Source organism: Vicugna pacos, unplaced genomic scaffold, assembly GCF_048564905.1.
Source record: "Vicugna pacos unplaced genomic scaffold, VicPac4 SAC-SAT, whole genome shotgun sequence".
Taxonomy (NCBI): domain Eukaryota; kingdom Metazoa; phylum Chordata; class Mammalia; order Artiodactyla; family Camelidae; genus Vicugna; species Vicugna pacos.
In genome coordinates this window covers 42,141,888-42,158,069 of record NW_027328721.1, presented here as the reverse complement: position 1 = coordinate 42,158,069, position 16,182 = coordinate 42,141,888, and positions in this window count along the sequence as shown.

The window sequence follows — 16,182 nt, the reverse complement described above, 5'->3', positions numbered from 1 at the left end:
GCCCGGCCCGGCCCGGCAGAACCCTCCCCCGACTCGGAGGGGGGAGGCGCGGGCCACAGCAGGCAAAGAGCAGCACACGGCCCCGCCGCGGGGCCGGCGCAACCCACACGCCAAAGCGGCGGGGCCCTGCCCACACGCTGCGGCAGTCGCTTCCCCGTGGCGACTGCACGCTCTGGATGGAGGAGCGGCGGCTGGGGGTTGTCCGGTACCCCCCAAGGCTCCCCTCTCAGATCGCTAGAGAAGGCTTTCTCACCGAGGGCGCATCGCCCCCTACCCAGCGGGGGCCCCCTTCAGGCCTACGGAAGTCCGCCGAGGTGGACGTCAGCGCTCGGCTGGGCAGGAGGGGCCTGCGGTAGGGGTAAGCAGCGGGCCGAAAAGCGAGCGTTCGCGGTCGGGGCCGGGGAAAGCCCGTGCCGCCTCGCGAGGAGACGCACCCAAGGCCGCGTGGGGACGAGACAGGCGCCCGCCCCCACCGGCACATCACCCGGCCCCACCACGTCCGCTCCCACGCCCGGGCGCGAGCCCCGCAGAGGGGGGGACCCACCCGGCGTGCGCCCGGCCACGTCAGTCCCCCCCGTACAGGGTGAGGACGACGACCAGGAGGCGGCCCCGGCCCCAACCGAGGGTGGGGAGCGGGGCCACGCCTCGCTTACCGTCTCGACCCCTCCCCCACTGCTCAAGAGAGTGGCTCGGCACACACGACCACCGCAGGGGTTACCCGAGAGGACACGCTGGGGACGGGAAGCGATGCCACCGCTCGGCCTCGGGCACCTGAGGGACAACCTGGAGCGCTCCAGGGGCACCACAGAGGGCCAAGGCGAGACACGCTCGCACCCCGGCGAGGGGATACGTGGCGTGGCGGCGGGGGCAGCCCTCCCCCACCGCGGGGGAGGGCCGCTCGCGAGACAAGACGCCGAGCAGGCGAGGAGGCGAGAGGTGTCTGCCGCGTCACAAGACCCCGGCCCCGCCGACACCACGAGGCACGGGAGACCGAGGTCGGGCCGGAGTCCGCACCCCTTCCTTGCCCCCGCCACCCACGGGCGGTGGAGGAGAGGCGAGGGGCCCGCAGGCAGAACGAGAAGAGAGGCCACGTTCACCATGAACGTCCCGTCCCTCGTCTGGCGCGGCTTAGGCCCGGCCCGGGAGAGCATGACGTCACCACATCGGTCAGGTGAGCGAGCGAGCGAGCGAGCCATGGGGCAGGGAAGCCCCAGAGCCAGAAGGGAGGGCCCGGCGAGGACAACCACCAGAGGAGGGCCTGCTTCAGCCTCGCCAGGCGCCACCCACTCCTCGTTCCTCTACGAGGAGAGTGGCCAACGACCCCAGGCGGAGAATGCCTGACACGCGGCACGGAGCCTGGGAGGGTGGGGTCGTGCCGGCCACCACCGGGTGCCTGCGGCAGGGAGCGCACGGGGTAAAAGACCCACGCCGCCACCTCACCCCACCGCCCTCGGGCCACCAGAGACCGGAGGCGGCACCACGGGCCACGTCAGCCGGACGCACACACGAGAGCCGGCGCGCAGGCCCGAGCGGGCGGCTCAAGTGTCAGAAGCAGAGTCAGCTTCTACCAGGCCAGGGCTCACGCAGAGACAAAGCCCAAGAGCCCCACACGCGTCCGGAGACCCAACACTCGGTGACAGACACCGAGAAAGACCGTGTCAGCACCTATCTGCTGGCAGAAAATGCCCAACACGAAAGGAAAAATGACAGCGCCCGGAAACGGGTCGGGTCCACGATTTGCAGGGGGGGCCCCGGGACCTCGGTCCGGCCACCTGCCCCCAGCCCTACCCCCATAAATGGCAGCCCCGAAGCTCTCGGGGGCCATCTGATCGACCGGGGGGGGGGAGGGGGAGGGGGAGGGGTTGAGGAGGAGCAGTGGGAATGGGAAGGGGAAGGGGAAGGGGAAGGGGAAGGGGAAGGGACGAGAGGGAGACGGGATCGGGCCGGGGACGCCCTGCCCGTTTCTCGCCCGCGTGGCCGGGGACTCGGGGAGATGCCACAGAGGCGCCTCCGAGGAGAGGGCCCCCCACGAGGGACCGCTCCCGAGCACCGGGCCGGGGAAAGCCTGCCTCCCCCACATCCCTCGCAGGACGCCCCCGTGCCGGTCCCCGAGTCCGGATGAAGTCTCGGTCCCTCAAATGCCACCGGAACCCATGCGGGCAGGCTTACGGGCCGGGGGGCGCCCTCCCTGGCCTCCCGCGCCAACAGGGGCCGGCCCAGCCACGTCTCCGGGTCCATCGGGACTCAGAAAACATTTCATCCAAGGAGGCGCCTCCGACGACCGGGAACCCCAGCGCGCCCGTCCCCGGCCTCACCGCACTGGGCCCGGGCCGCTCCTCGCCTCGGGAGCAGTCGTCCAAGGGACACAGACGAGGGCCGGACCACCTAGCCGCCGGCGGCCCGGGCGCGGGACACCCCGTCCCTTTCCCCCGCGGCGGCACGGCGCAGGCCGTGTCCGATCGGCTCGGGTCGGTCCCCGCGGCTGCAGGGGCACAGGCGGATGCTGGTCGACCAGGCCAGGCCACACGGCTTCCCCCTACACACGAGATCCCGGGAGCGCGGCGACAGTCACCCCCTCATCAGCCTGCGAGTCCAATCTGCGCCGAGAGCAGGACGCGCCCGCGGCTCAGCGCCACGGGGACTGTCACCGCCGGTGTCGCCAGCCTCCCCGAAGTCTGCCTCGGGCCCCGCCGCCGAGCCCCATCCCTTGCCGAGGTCGCCGACGCTCGGGAGAAGAGGGACGATCTCAAGAGCGGCAGCCAGATGGCGCCCGACAGCCGTCGCCAACGTCCCCGGAACCGATCCCGACCGCCGGCCGCCCAAACGCCCGAGACCGTCCCGGGCTGAGGCGCCGGGCGGCCGGCCGGCGCGACCCCGTGGCGTCCGCCTCGGAGCCCGCTCACCCTCGTCACGGCACGGCACGGCACGGCGGCATGAGGCGACGCGACGCGACGCGACCCACCCCGGCAGCAGATCAGGGCGGGGAGGACGGAGGGAGCCGGGGTTTGGCAAGACACGGCCGGCCGGGCGGGCGGCTGCCGCGAAGGGGACGCGCTCCCCACGCGATTCCCCGGGCGGGGGAGATCACACGGACACGCCGGCGGGTGGCCCAGAGCGACCAGGACGAGATCCCGGGTTCCCGGCGGCGGGGGGGGGGGGGGTGGGAAGGGGAGGAGGGAAACAGGGAGGGAAGGCGGGGGCTGGCAAACCGAAACCAGGCGAGCGCTCCGAGAACAACGCAGGAATCGGCTTTGGAGTCCGTCCTCTCGAATGCAGGAGGTCTTTTGAAAGCAGACAGGCAAAGCCCAGAAGCTAGAAAAGAAAGGATGAAGACCGTCAACCCCATCGAAGTGGAAAGAAAAATCGATCTTGGCACAGATCGCGACAAAGCCCAAAGACAACAAATGGGCGCGTGGGGAAAACGCACTCGCGGTCGGTCGTGAGAACACGGACGTCAGCACGGCTGACCACAACCACAGGGAGGAGGAGGAAAAACAAAAAAATGCGGGCGGCGGTTGGGGGGGGGGGCGAGTCGATAGCCACCCGCTCGGTAAATCGAGGTTCAGTGCATCTACACAGAACAACACTGTGCATGGGCATCCGCGTGTCTGTGTGTGCATGTGTGCCCGTGTCTGTGTCTGTGTGTGTGTGTCGGTGTGTGTGTTTGACACACAGTCACACGTGGACAAGGAAACTGTAGCCCCATGTGGAAAAAAAAAAAAAACATGAAAACAAACGACAAAACCCACCACCAAAGGGAAATCAAGTTGTAGAACTTACTCTGGGGTTTTAACAAAAAACAACAACAACAACAAACAAACAAACAAACAAACAAAAATGTAGAAAAAGCACCACCACAGCCCATCAGGGGTTCCTCTCCTAAACAGTCCAAGAACTCGGTCAACTCCACCTCCTAGAAGCCAACAAACCAATGATGAAACACGGGCAGGAGACCCAAACTGACTTTTTCAGTTTAAAAGAAAAAAAAAATTATTTTGTATCCAAATGGGGAAGGGGCGGGGGCGGGGGAGGATGGTGTGTAGAACTCAGCGGCAGAGTGCCTGTCCAGCACGCGCAAGGTCCAGGGTTCGATCTTCAGGACCTCCGTTCAAGTAAATAAGGAAGTCGGTGAGTCAGGCAATCACTAAGTCAGGCAACAAACCAGCAAAAGAAACGAATTACCTCCCCTCCCCGAATAAGCAAACAACAACCAAAAACAACAACAGCAACAAGAACAACAACAACAAAAAAAAGCCTAAATAAATAAATACATGTAAATAAGTAAGCAAGTAAATACATAAATAAGTAAACAAAAACAATTAAAAAAGGGGGAAAACGCACGCATTTCTGTTTTTAAGAGATATCCAGACAGGCCCAGAACCTGGAATCACGACAGCAAGTTCCAAAAACAAGCAGAAAGTGCCTGCTTCTGACGGAACATGTGATAGAGACCACCGTTCGATGGGGCCGGGTGGGCGGGCTGGCGGGCGGACACAGAGCTATGGACTCATACCTGACAGAATCCGCTCTCCGACAGAAGACAGAAGGCAACACGGAACAGGGGTTGGCGGTGGGGGCGAGGGGGAGAGGGCAAAACGGAGGTGGAGGAAAGCCATTAGGGAATACAGGACAGAAGTCCCTCAAAACATCCCACAGGAAACTCCTGGAAGACCCGGCAGTTCCACTAAGGGCCCGCGGATGGACGAATGGACAGTGTCACGTGGTCTGGAGAGACCTACACCTTGAGGGGATGATGTTAACCAAGTGACCTAAGTCCAAGAGGGATGTTGTCACTTCGAGGCAGAATCCCCAAGACAATACGCAGGAACATATGCAAGGAAGCTGAAACAGGCTCATGGATACCAAGAAGGAACAATGAGTGCAATGGGTGAGGGAGAGGAATAAGTACAAGCTTCCAGTTATCTCCAATTATTAAATACATTAATCACGGGTTGTCATGGACAGCAGGGCGAGTCGAGTCAATCCATACTATTGTCATGACGCTGTCCGGTGACGGATCCGTAACCAGACTCATCGCGGTGATCATCGTGGAACATGGAAGAATCCCGAATCGCTATGTTGGACACGTGAAAACTGACATCCTATTGTCAGGTCAATTATGAGAGAGAGTAGGGGAGAGAGAGAGAGAGAGAGAGAGAGAGAGAGAGAGAGAGAGAGAGAGAGAGAGAGAGAGAGAGAGAGGAGGAGGGAGGGAGGGAGGGAGGGAGGGAGGGAGGGAGAGAGAGAGAGAGAGAGAGAGAAAATTCTCACTGTCTTCCCAAAAAAAAAAAAGAGTTCAAAAAGAGTTCAGTGAGATAAAGAGTGGATGTAGGTGAGGGCAATAGGTGGAGGAGCTGAAAACCACGACGGCGACACATGTGCAGCATCCCACACGGTGGCAGTGTGGTCCTATGCATGCTCAGCCGTCTCCTAGCCACCTCCAAGTTGACATCCAGGGTCATCCTTTTAGGTTTCGTGGCTGCACTTTCGTCTGTCTCGGGCAATACTCTCTCTTGATTTTCCATGGGGGAAGGGAGGTGGGGTGGCCGGGCGGGCCACACCACGACACACCGCGTCGCGCGTGACCTGGATAACAGATACACACCCGTCCACCACCCACGGGCTCCGAAATCTGTCACTGGTCACGACGCACACTTCCTCGGTCCTTTACGGAGCGATGGCGGACCGAACAGGCAGCGGCCAACTTTGCCGTGCACACAATGACACTTCATCCCTCGTGGAAACAAACTGATGACGAGACAGCATGGTCAGGGGGCGGGTGTCCTTTCAGGAAGACACAGTCATTGAAAGTCCTGCGCACGGGAACTGGGCCAAGGGAGATCTCCATCACCCTACCCAACCCCGATCCAAATTCTCATTCGGGCAGCTAAGGGTCAAGGTCAAAGTTTCTTTCTTCCCGGGGCGGGGGCGGGGGGGGATCCTTTTGGGCCTCGATGGTTGTTCAGCTGGAGAGATCACCCTTGGGCTGCACATACATTTCGGGGTGGTCCATAGGGCTCCACGACAGTCCCGCCACCAGGCAGATGGTTCCACCTGATGAAACCGGTCTGGTCTTTCGTTCCAGGAAGACAAAGGTCCGTGGCCGAAGCCAACGAGAAACCCCGGGTGTGAGTCCGGAGCGCCACCACTCTGGAAGATGTCTAGGCGTCGGGCTCGAAGAGGCTCGGGCGGCCTGAAAAACGCATGCGGGTTCAGGTCCACTTTCCAAGCGGCCTCCACAGCAATGGGCAGGAGGAGGGTCTCGAGAGGGGACACGGCAGTGATCTCTCTCCAGCAGATGTCCAGCTGCTCAGTCCGGCTCGGCGGGGCTTCAGGGAAAGGGCGGCTTTGGTTCTCGAGGATGCCAAGTCCAAAGCGGGAGAACCATGGGCAACGGGAGTCGGAAGAGCGTTGGCCAACTATCGGAGAAAACTCGAAGCACGCGTGACGTGGCCCAGCGTATCAGTGGAAGGCAGGGCGGGGTGGGGAGGGGGAGGGTGGCGGGAAGCACGCAAAGATGATGACACAGAACCGCATTCTCATCTCTATCACGCTGTACGAGAGTTTCCACTGAGACATGCTCCCCTTCCCCTGGTCTCTCCAAGGACGTGCATTTCTACCAAAAATCACCCCCATTCAGACTTGTCAGCTGGCCAGATCAGCATGCTTCCACGAAATTCGGCCTGAAGATGGACAGAAGTCCATTAAGCATAGCCATCGCCCCTAGAGGCTCTCGGACACCCGCTCTGCTGGAACGTTTCCTAAGGACGGCAGACGAAGATGGTCTCCACATGCTTTCCAGGAGACGTTCCTCAGAACGAGACCGTGACTATTCCGGAGACCGTGACTATTCCGAAGCAAGCCCGAATCGGTCACAGCAAATGTTCACGAGGAAGTCACGGTGAACCGTCTGGGACACAAGTGTTTCCCAACCGGTCCACGTACGGACACGATTTGGTCCTAGCCAGAAACAGACACTTTCTCCTCACAGCATCCTTTTGTTTTGTTTTGTTTTGTTTTGTTTTGTTTTATTTTATTTTATTTTATTTTATTTTACTTGTATGTATATATGTATGTATGCACATACGTATGTATGTACGTATGTACGTACGTACGTATGTAAGTAAGTAAGTATGTGTGTATTCCGGTCTGTCTGTCTGTCTGTCTGTCTGTCGGTCCATCCGTCCTCCGAAGGTATACCAGTCATGTCGGCCAACACACTGACAGATCTCGAGTCTTTCCTATCAGAAGGATATCAAAGCACGTCCCCTTCGACTCATGGAGCCAGGAACGAACGCTTCCGTATCTCATCTTCTTTGGAAACGATCTAAACATTCCAGGGACGTCGCCAGACGCTCCAGTTGCAAGGGACCAAAAACTACGTGGAGGAGGCACCAATTTTTCAGAGACGGGCCGCCTCCCCCCTCCCCCAACACACACACTACCCCCCAGGACTGCTTGGGATGTGAACACTTCCTGAGACTTGAGACCGAGCCAGCCATCGCTCCCAGACTCTTTATTTTATTTTATTTTATTTTATTTTATTTTATTTTATTTTATTTTATTTTATTTTTCTGGCTGACACATTTCATGACAGAGGTAACCCACAGGAACTTCAAGGATTCGGGGTAAACCTAGGGAGGCAAAAAGTTTCACCTCGAACGCTGCTCATCACAATCAAGACATGGCTCTTTTCACGAGACCAATCCCTTGACATTTGGTTTTCTGGATGGAAGGATCTGTCCCAGATCATGTCAACCTGAAGGAAAACATTTGGGTTCCTTCCTGTTCGCATTCCCTGCCTGCATGTTCCCTTGAAAACCAGTTCCATAGAGCTCTTTCATGAATGAACTCTGGCAAGTGTATATGGAGGGAGAAACACGTCAGGCCTACAAGCCGGGGACGTACACACGTGCCTACATGCATACATGGGACTGGGCCCTTTCCAGATCCTTGGATGGCAGTACCATAGAAATGAGGATGGCTTCCACAAGACTCTCAGGCAAGCCAAGCTCTGTTGCGAAAGCGATAGCTTGTGCACAAAGGAGAAGGTGGCATGACGGGAGGGGGGGAAGGGGAGCACCAGCTCCCTGAGCAGCAGGGGCCACTTGCTTTTCTACCTAAAGGAAGGGCTTTGTCTCAGGATCACTGATCACTTCCACAAATCATCCAATATCTTGGCTCGGCCGCAGGCGCCTCCAGGGTGCAGAGCCATCGCCCCAGGCTCTGTGGGGAATAGAGAAGACTTCCGTGAGGGGAAAGAAATGCATGAGAATTTTCTGCAAGAAAGCTCAGGAACACATAATGTGAACATGGAGAGTTGAGCTTCCTGTCTTGTGACAACTAGGTCTGCTGGGTCATGTCACAGAGAGCAAGCGAATCCTTTATTCCCCTGAGCCTTTTTCTTTCTCTTTCTCTTTCTTTGTTCTTTTTTCCCTTTAGAGTGTGTGTGTGTGTGTGTGTGTGTGCGCGCGCGCGCGCGCGTGTGTGTGTGTGTCTGTCTGTCTGTCTGTGTGTGTCTGTGTATGTCTCTGAAACTCAGGTAATGCCCTGTCTCATACAGACGAGACCAGCAGATCGACATGACCAGAGACTTTGTAGCTTTCATTTAAAAACTATAGGTCACTCATGAGTCGGGTAGGACGGGTGCTGCGTCCAGCGCAGTTCGGGACCGTGTCTGAGGACGGGCGACGCAAGAATTAAGAAACAAAGAGACAAAGTAAAGAGCAAAAATGGGACCAGGGGACTCAAGGTCTCGTGGATCTAGAGTGCCAAAAGCCTGGTCGACAGCCTGTTTATTGGGAGTCTACGGCTCAGGGGGGGAAAAAAAAAAAAAAAGATATGCGATCAAAGAGGTGGGGCTTTAGATATTTCATACCAGAAGCACGAAGTTCTGCTTGCTGGCTAACTGATTCATTTCAGGCCTAACCCTTCCAGGAACAATCACCCTCCTCCGGGGATGCAAAATTTCTAAGCGTATATCCTGTGATTGCCTCTGGGACATCTCGAGATAGCAAATATTTCCCCGGGGTTAAACCGCATGCTTTCCTGCCAGAACCAAGTTCTGTTAATGGCTGATCTGGCTTCCCATGACCGTCCATTGTTTTACCCTAAGGAAATATCTGCCATCCTTTGTGCCCTCACGGTCAATCTCAGGATTGCCCCTCACACAATTTCTTTAGCATCATGCATGTTCTAGGTCATCTACTGTGTAAAACATGAAAACAAAGCAAGCGTGTGCATTTTTAAGCAAGTTAAGTGTGAATGTAAGATTTTAAGCTCATGGAAATGTTGGTGCAGCTTGGTTTCTAGTTGCTTGTTTTCCAGCAGCTTGTTTCCCAGCAGACGCGTAGGACACTAGAGAACCCACTCACTTAGAAAGAACCGATGGGACGGGTAAGGTTTTTCGGCTCGGAGGGTGAAAGCTTTTAAACTCTGCGTGGAAAAAAAGACGTTTCAGATGTATATTTCTCCTTAAGAAGGCTGCGAATTAGAGTTTCGACGAGGGAGCCCTCGCAGCAGTGTGCACGTTTAAAAAGGCCTCCGCGTGCCCCCCCCCCTTTTTTTGTTTCTTCCATTTGGTTTCAGGTTCTACCTGATTCAGCCCCCTGGCCTCAGTCTCAGGCCATTGTGAGCTATGTAGACGTTTCTGACGTTGTCGAGACGGACAAGATAAGGACGGTTCCCCCAGAGAACAGGGCCGCTGCTTCTATGAGATCAAAAAGCTGACCTGCTCATCCAGCTCTATGTTTAGGAATTTGCTCCTTTCTGGGAAAGCGTAGAGCTCTGCGGTAGAGTGCGTGCTCAGCATGCACAAGGCCTTGGGCTCAGTCCCCACTACCACCACTGAAAACGTAGAATAAATCTAAATAATTACTTAAAACGTAGATAAAGACACCTAACGACCCGTCCCCCCTTCAAAAAGATAAAAACTTTTTGTTAAAAAAAAAATTTGTTTTTTAAATTAAAAAGACAGGAGGAGGAAGAGGACGAGGACGAGGATGAGGAGGAGAAATTAGCTTCTTTCCAACAAGGAGATTTCCAGGTCAAATGGAGAGCCAAATATTTCTATGTTCTAAGACTTCAGCTTTCCACGTATCCTGGTGTCAAAACGTCTGCACGGGTAAAGATTGTTCATCATTCTGTGCCTATGCACTTCCTGCATTTTGGAGTGTTCATCTGTCCTTTCTCTTAGGAATAGATGATCATCATAAACAGCAGTTCTGTTGATTAAACCCCCTTTTAAAATATCGTTGTTTCATGTTCACTAAAGTTACCTAATAATCACTTCACAATCTATGGAAGTCAAATCATTGTGCTGTACACCTGAAACTGATAGAGGGCTGTATGTCAAACCTATATCAATAAAACTGAAAAAAGAAAAGAAGAAGAAGAAGAAAAGAAAAGTCGGCTCGGGGCATCCGATAAAGGCCCTCTTTCTGAGCGCACAAGTCAACCTCGGGCCGATTCACCCTGACCCTGAAGAAGGGCAAAAATCACCCTCCACTCTATCTCCCGTTAGGTCCCGGACACTAGCCAGAGTTCCCCCTCCCTCAACCCCCACCCCGTTCTTGCGTCACACTGTGTGGGCTCAGGCACACAACCTATCGGTTTCCTTGAGCGTGTGGAATGAATATCGCCCGAAGGGAATTTCCTCTGTTGTCGTTTAAATAAGCTGACGTGTTAATCAGTGCTACGGAGGGACACATTCCCTTTGACCTGATCAACCAGAATGACATCCCAGGACCCAGGAATGTACAATATCATGGATTGGAAAGTATCTTAGAATTCAGAAATCATGGTGATGTGGGTCTGATGACCTAGCTGGCTCCATACAAACCAAGAGATGAAGGTGCCCAACGTTTTCACTCGATGCTGCCTAAGTTCTTGACAGTCACTTTAAAAAAGGAAAAGGAAAATTTGGATGGCACGCTTAGTTTTGATAATGCCCTCTGACTGCATAGTGAAACGCAAGGAAAAGCCGTGACGCTCGCCCACGGTATAGAGAGAAACGCAGAACCGTGTTTCTGGTAGCCTTCTTCACCGCTGCGCCAAGGCGGGAGCGACGGCTACCTCATGCAAAGGAGGAGAGGACGGGTTTCTCGGCCCCGTCACACAATGCCAGGCAGAAGAAACCTTCTCTGATGAGACATAAGTGTGTCAAAGCGCATCCCTGCGTCGAAGGCTTCGGTTTCCCGGGGAAGGGGGTCGAGCCGAGGGACCCAGGACCCCACGTCAGTCAGTCAGTCTTTCACTGGATTCACTGGCCTCGCTCTTACCCCTCAGCAATGGCCGCTCAGATTGCTCACGGGGGTCTTTACCTTCTGGCTTTAGGAAGGACTTTAAACTTCGGCTGAGGGGCAGACACCCAGAAGGGTTCTTTCAGTTCACCCCATCTTAGGGAATGCCATACCCAACACGTTGGTTTTCATCCCATCGTGGGCCTACCTACCGGAGAGTTTTGCTGCTTAAAAGTCCCCTGTGCTCCACCTATTCATCAACAACCCCCCCCCCGCCACAACACACACACACACACACACACACACACACACACACACACACGCACGCACGCGCGCACACTCACACACACACACACACACACACACACACACACACACACACAGAGAGAGAGAGAGAGAGAGAGAGAGAGAGAGAGAGAGAGAGAGAAAGAGAGAGAGAGAGACACAACCTTCACCCCCGCACACACACAACCCCACTCATCTTTTCACCCTCTCTGGGCTTTTGCCCTTTTGAGAATGAACGTCATCCAGAGCCGGTACCCTACAGGATGCCACCTTTTCAGATTGGCTCCTTTCAGGGAGTCATGTGCACGCAGAAACTGCCCCGCCTGTCTCCCACAGGTCTCTCGGCTCCACGGGCCCCTGGTTTCCTTTTTAGAGCCAAATCACATGCCGTGGCACGGACCTAGCCCGGGCTACGTGTCCCTTCACCTCTTGAAGGACGCGTCTGTCTCGGTCGCCTCCACGGTTCCGGCGGTGATGAAGCAAGCCCCTCCACCCCCCACCCCCACCCCGCCCGCCATCCAGGTCCGTCCGTCCGCGTTCAGGTTTCCGCGTGGACGGAGCCCCGAGGGCTAGGCCTCAGGGTGAGGGTGGTATGGCGGGTGGCGGGTGGCACACTGAAGGGTCCGAAATCCGGAGAATGCCGGCAAGGAAGGTCGCCAGGTCAAAGCCTTCCTTCCCTCCCTCCGTCTCCTTAGGGTGGATGGCTGGGCCCATGAATTCAGAGAGGACACGAGACACATGGTGTGAACCGAGATTCCCAAGCCAGGAGACCTGGTGGAGGGTAAAGAAACGAGCTTATTGGGGGGGGGCCGGGGGGGGATGGGGGGGTTCTTAGGACTGCAGCCCAGGAGACACAGATGCAAGAAAGAAGCACTGGAAGTGTGTGTCACCAGACTACCCCACGGGGCAAGTGGAGAAGGGGAAACGAAAGAAAACACCACAAGAGCAAGGCGGGAACTTTGAAACGACAAGGCTGCAGCTAGCAGCTGCTGGCAGATTTGTTTTTGAAACCGGTTGGTGGCGCCCTTGAGCTTGATACAGTTCTGACCACTCATGCCCCCCCTCCCCCCATGGATGCCGGTGTCGGGACCCAGGGGAGGCCACCCCAAACATGTATGTGCCTCCGTGGCACACGGATAGGTTAGAAATGAGAGTGACCGAAGAAGCCGAGGGGCCGGCCAGCAGACGCAAGAGGGACCGGACCCTCAGACTCTTCTTTCTGTCTCCCTGAAAGCGGGAAATCAATCACTTCCGTGGAGGGTGCCCTCCCTGCATCTGGACTTAGGAAATCACCCTGATCTCCCACTGAGAGCCTTCAGGCCCCGGAAGCCTAGAGAAAACCAACCAACCTCGTGACTTCTTTCAGGGGCTTCCCCCCCAAAACCCAAACTCCGTCTCGATTCTTCACAGACGGGTCACCCAAAACCAAAGTCTCTCAGCCCGGTCCATTTCGCACAAAGGGCTGATTTCTTGTCCTAAAACGGAGAAAAGCTGCCTGCTTCGGGGACACATGAGTGCTTGAATGAAAGACAGGAGGTTCCCTGTCGCTCCTGCTCAACGATCCGTCTGGGGTCCATTTTTGGATCAGTCCAGCCCAGAGGACTCAAGATGTGTAGAGGGAGGGGACAACGTGCCCCTCCCCGAAACAAGACTATGTCTGTAACCAAGTTCCTCCCACTGGCCGTCCAGCTCCATTTTGGATGACTGAATCCTGGTTCACCTCATTTGGCTGTTTTGTTTTGTTTCGTTGTGTTTGTTCTTGTTTTTGTTTTTTGATTAATAGACTTTATTTCCTAGAGCAGTTTCAGGCTCACAGCAGAATTGAGCAGAAAATACAGAGAGTTCTCACACAGCCCTCCCCACCCACACATATATCCTCCCCTCCCCTCAACATCCCTCATCAGTGTGGCCTATTTGGTCAAACTGATGGTCCGACATGGACACGCTATTATCAATCAAAGTCCATAGTTTACATGACGGTTCACTCTTGATGTCGTACGTTCTATGGGTTTTGACAAATGCATAATGACATGTAGCCACCACTATGGTATCCGACGGAATAATTTCATCGCCTTAAAAAAATCCCACACGCTGTATCTGTTCATTCCTCCTTCCCTCCCTCTCCCCAAACCCCTGGATACCACGATCTTTTTATTGTTTCTAGAGCTTTGCCTTTTCCAGGATGTCCTTTGGTTGGAATTGTCCAGTTGGTAACATTTTCAGACCGGTTTCTTTGATTTAGTAAGATGTCTTCTAAGTTTCTTCCATGTCTTTCATGGCTTGATAGCTAATTTCCTTGTCTTTCTTTCTTTTTTATTCATGTATTTATTTTTTAATTTTTTACTGCACACATATTTTTTAATTTACATATATGTACTGTTCATTGTTTCCAGGAAGGTTTAGCGCTTTAGCTTTTTAAACTTACATAGTTATCAAAGGAATAAAGCCAACCGCAAAATAAGGATGAATTCAAAAAGATACACACACCCTGCTATTAACAGCAACATCATTTATAATGGCCAAGATACGGAAGCATCCTAAGTGCACATCAATATTTGAATAGATAAAAAGAGGGGACACACACACACACACACACACACACACACACACACACACACACACACACATATACACACACGGAATGGAATACAATTCACCCGTAAGAAAGAAGGATATTTTGCCATTTGTGGCCTTTCCTTTCCTTTTTTTTTTTTTTTTTTTTTCCCCTCCTCCACTTTAAAAACCAGAATTTTATAACTGGGATAAACACTTCCATTGCGTCAAAAACAGTAAAATGCCTAGAAATAAACTTAATCGAGGAGGTTACCTATACTCCAGAATCTGAAATGACACAAAGAAATGGAAAGCTGTCTTGTGCTCTTGCATTGGCAGAATCAATACTATCAAAATGGCCACACTACCCAAAGCAATCCGCAGGTTCCGTGCAACCCCTGTCAAAATACTCACGACATTCCTCACAGAACTAGAACAAACAATTTCAAAATGTATAAGGAACAATGGAAGACCCTAAACAGGCAAAGCCATCTTTTGTAGGTCTCCTCTCTCTCTCTCTCTCCCTCTCTCTCTCTCTCTTTCTCTCTCTCTCCCCACTCCCTCCCTCCCTTTCTCTGTCATGTTTTTGTTCTCTTTTCTTAGGGTTTGATGACTTGAGACGATCCTTTAACATTCCTTGTAAAGCCGGCTTGATGGTGCTGAAATCTTGTAGCTTTCGTTTATCTGTGAAGCTTTTGATTTCTCCCTCAAATCTGAACGAGAGCCTTGCTGAGTAGAGTATTCTTGGCTGTCACTTTTCCCCTTTCATCACTTTAAATATGTTGTGCCACCCACTTCTGGCCTGTAGAGTTTCTGCTGAAAAATCAGCTGATAACCTTACGGGAGTTCCCTTGTATGTTATTTGTTGCTTTTCTCTCGCTCATTTTAATATTTTCTCCTTACCCTTAATTTTGGTCAATTTGATGATGATGTGTCTCGGTGTGTTCCCGTATGGTACTCTTGGCACTTCCACCTCATTTGGTTATTTAAAGGATCTTCAGTCTGTTCAATTCATAGGAGAGAACTTCCACACGTATTTCTTCTCAGTTTTATGAAACAAAGAAGGACCCAGAAAACTGGCAAAACATAAATGCTCTTCTATTGGGTTGAGCAAAGACAGGCCCTGGCCGGGGAGGGGGGGGGGGGTGTAGATGTATGTTATGTCCTGATTCCAGGAAGGAAAGGGGCCAGGGTCAGCGTGCCCTTCTTTCTGGGGTATCTGTCTGTTCGCTTTTGGTGTTCGGCTGGTTTGGTTATTTCGGCTTTCTGTTTGGCTCCTTTCACAGATCCAGTGGCTCAAAGCAGCATTCTGATTTTCTTTTCTCCTGGGGTTTGGTTTTTGATAGGTAGAGGGACAGGGCCCACGCAGGGGTGGGGGTGGGGGTGGGGGTCACTGCGGCAGAGAAAGGGAGGCGGCTATGGTGAAATCATCGAGCTGAGGGGATTTCTACGAGAGGGACTCTCCGAAGTGAATGGGGTCCAAGGAGATCATCAGGGTTTCTGTGTGCTCGGTTGGTTTTGTTCGTGCGTGTGTTTGTTTTTTCTGGACGAGGCCAAAGAACTCCTCGGGTGGAGGTGCGTGTCCGAAGGGTCTGACAGGATGGGAGGATGCGGGGCGAGTCAGTCCATGTGCCCAGAAAGAGAGAGAACCTGTCATAGCTGAGACTCAGGCCTTTTTTGGACCTAGGCCCAGAGAGCAGTTCGGCTCCGAGCATTCACGGAGAAGTTCGTCGCCACCTCAGTCGTGTCCCCCACCCCCGCCCTCCCCCACGCCTCGGCCCCCAGTGAAGGAGGAATCATGAAGTGGCCGCACTTAGGCTAAGCCAATTTTGGGCTTTATGCTTACTGCTTGCTTTTAGAACGATCAGCAAACTCGACTGACCAGACACCGCTCCCAGCCCCAGGCCCACTGTTCAAAGCAGCTAAAGTTGTCGATTCTAACTGTTTGATTGGACCTTCCTCTGATCGTTCAAATTGACAATCATGTTTGACGTCTGAGTCTTTCCCCAGGAAGGGAGTCACGGGAGGATAAGCTCAGGAGAACGACCAGCCCCCTCCCACCCCCCCACCCCGAGTTCCTCCGTGGCGCTGGTGCCGCCGGGTG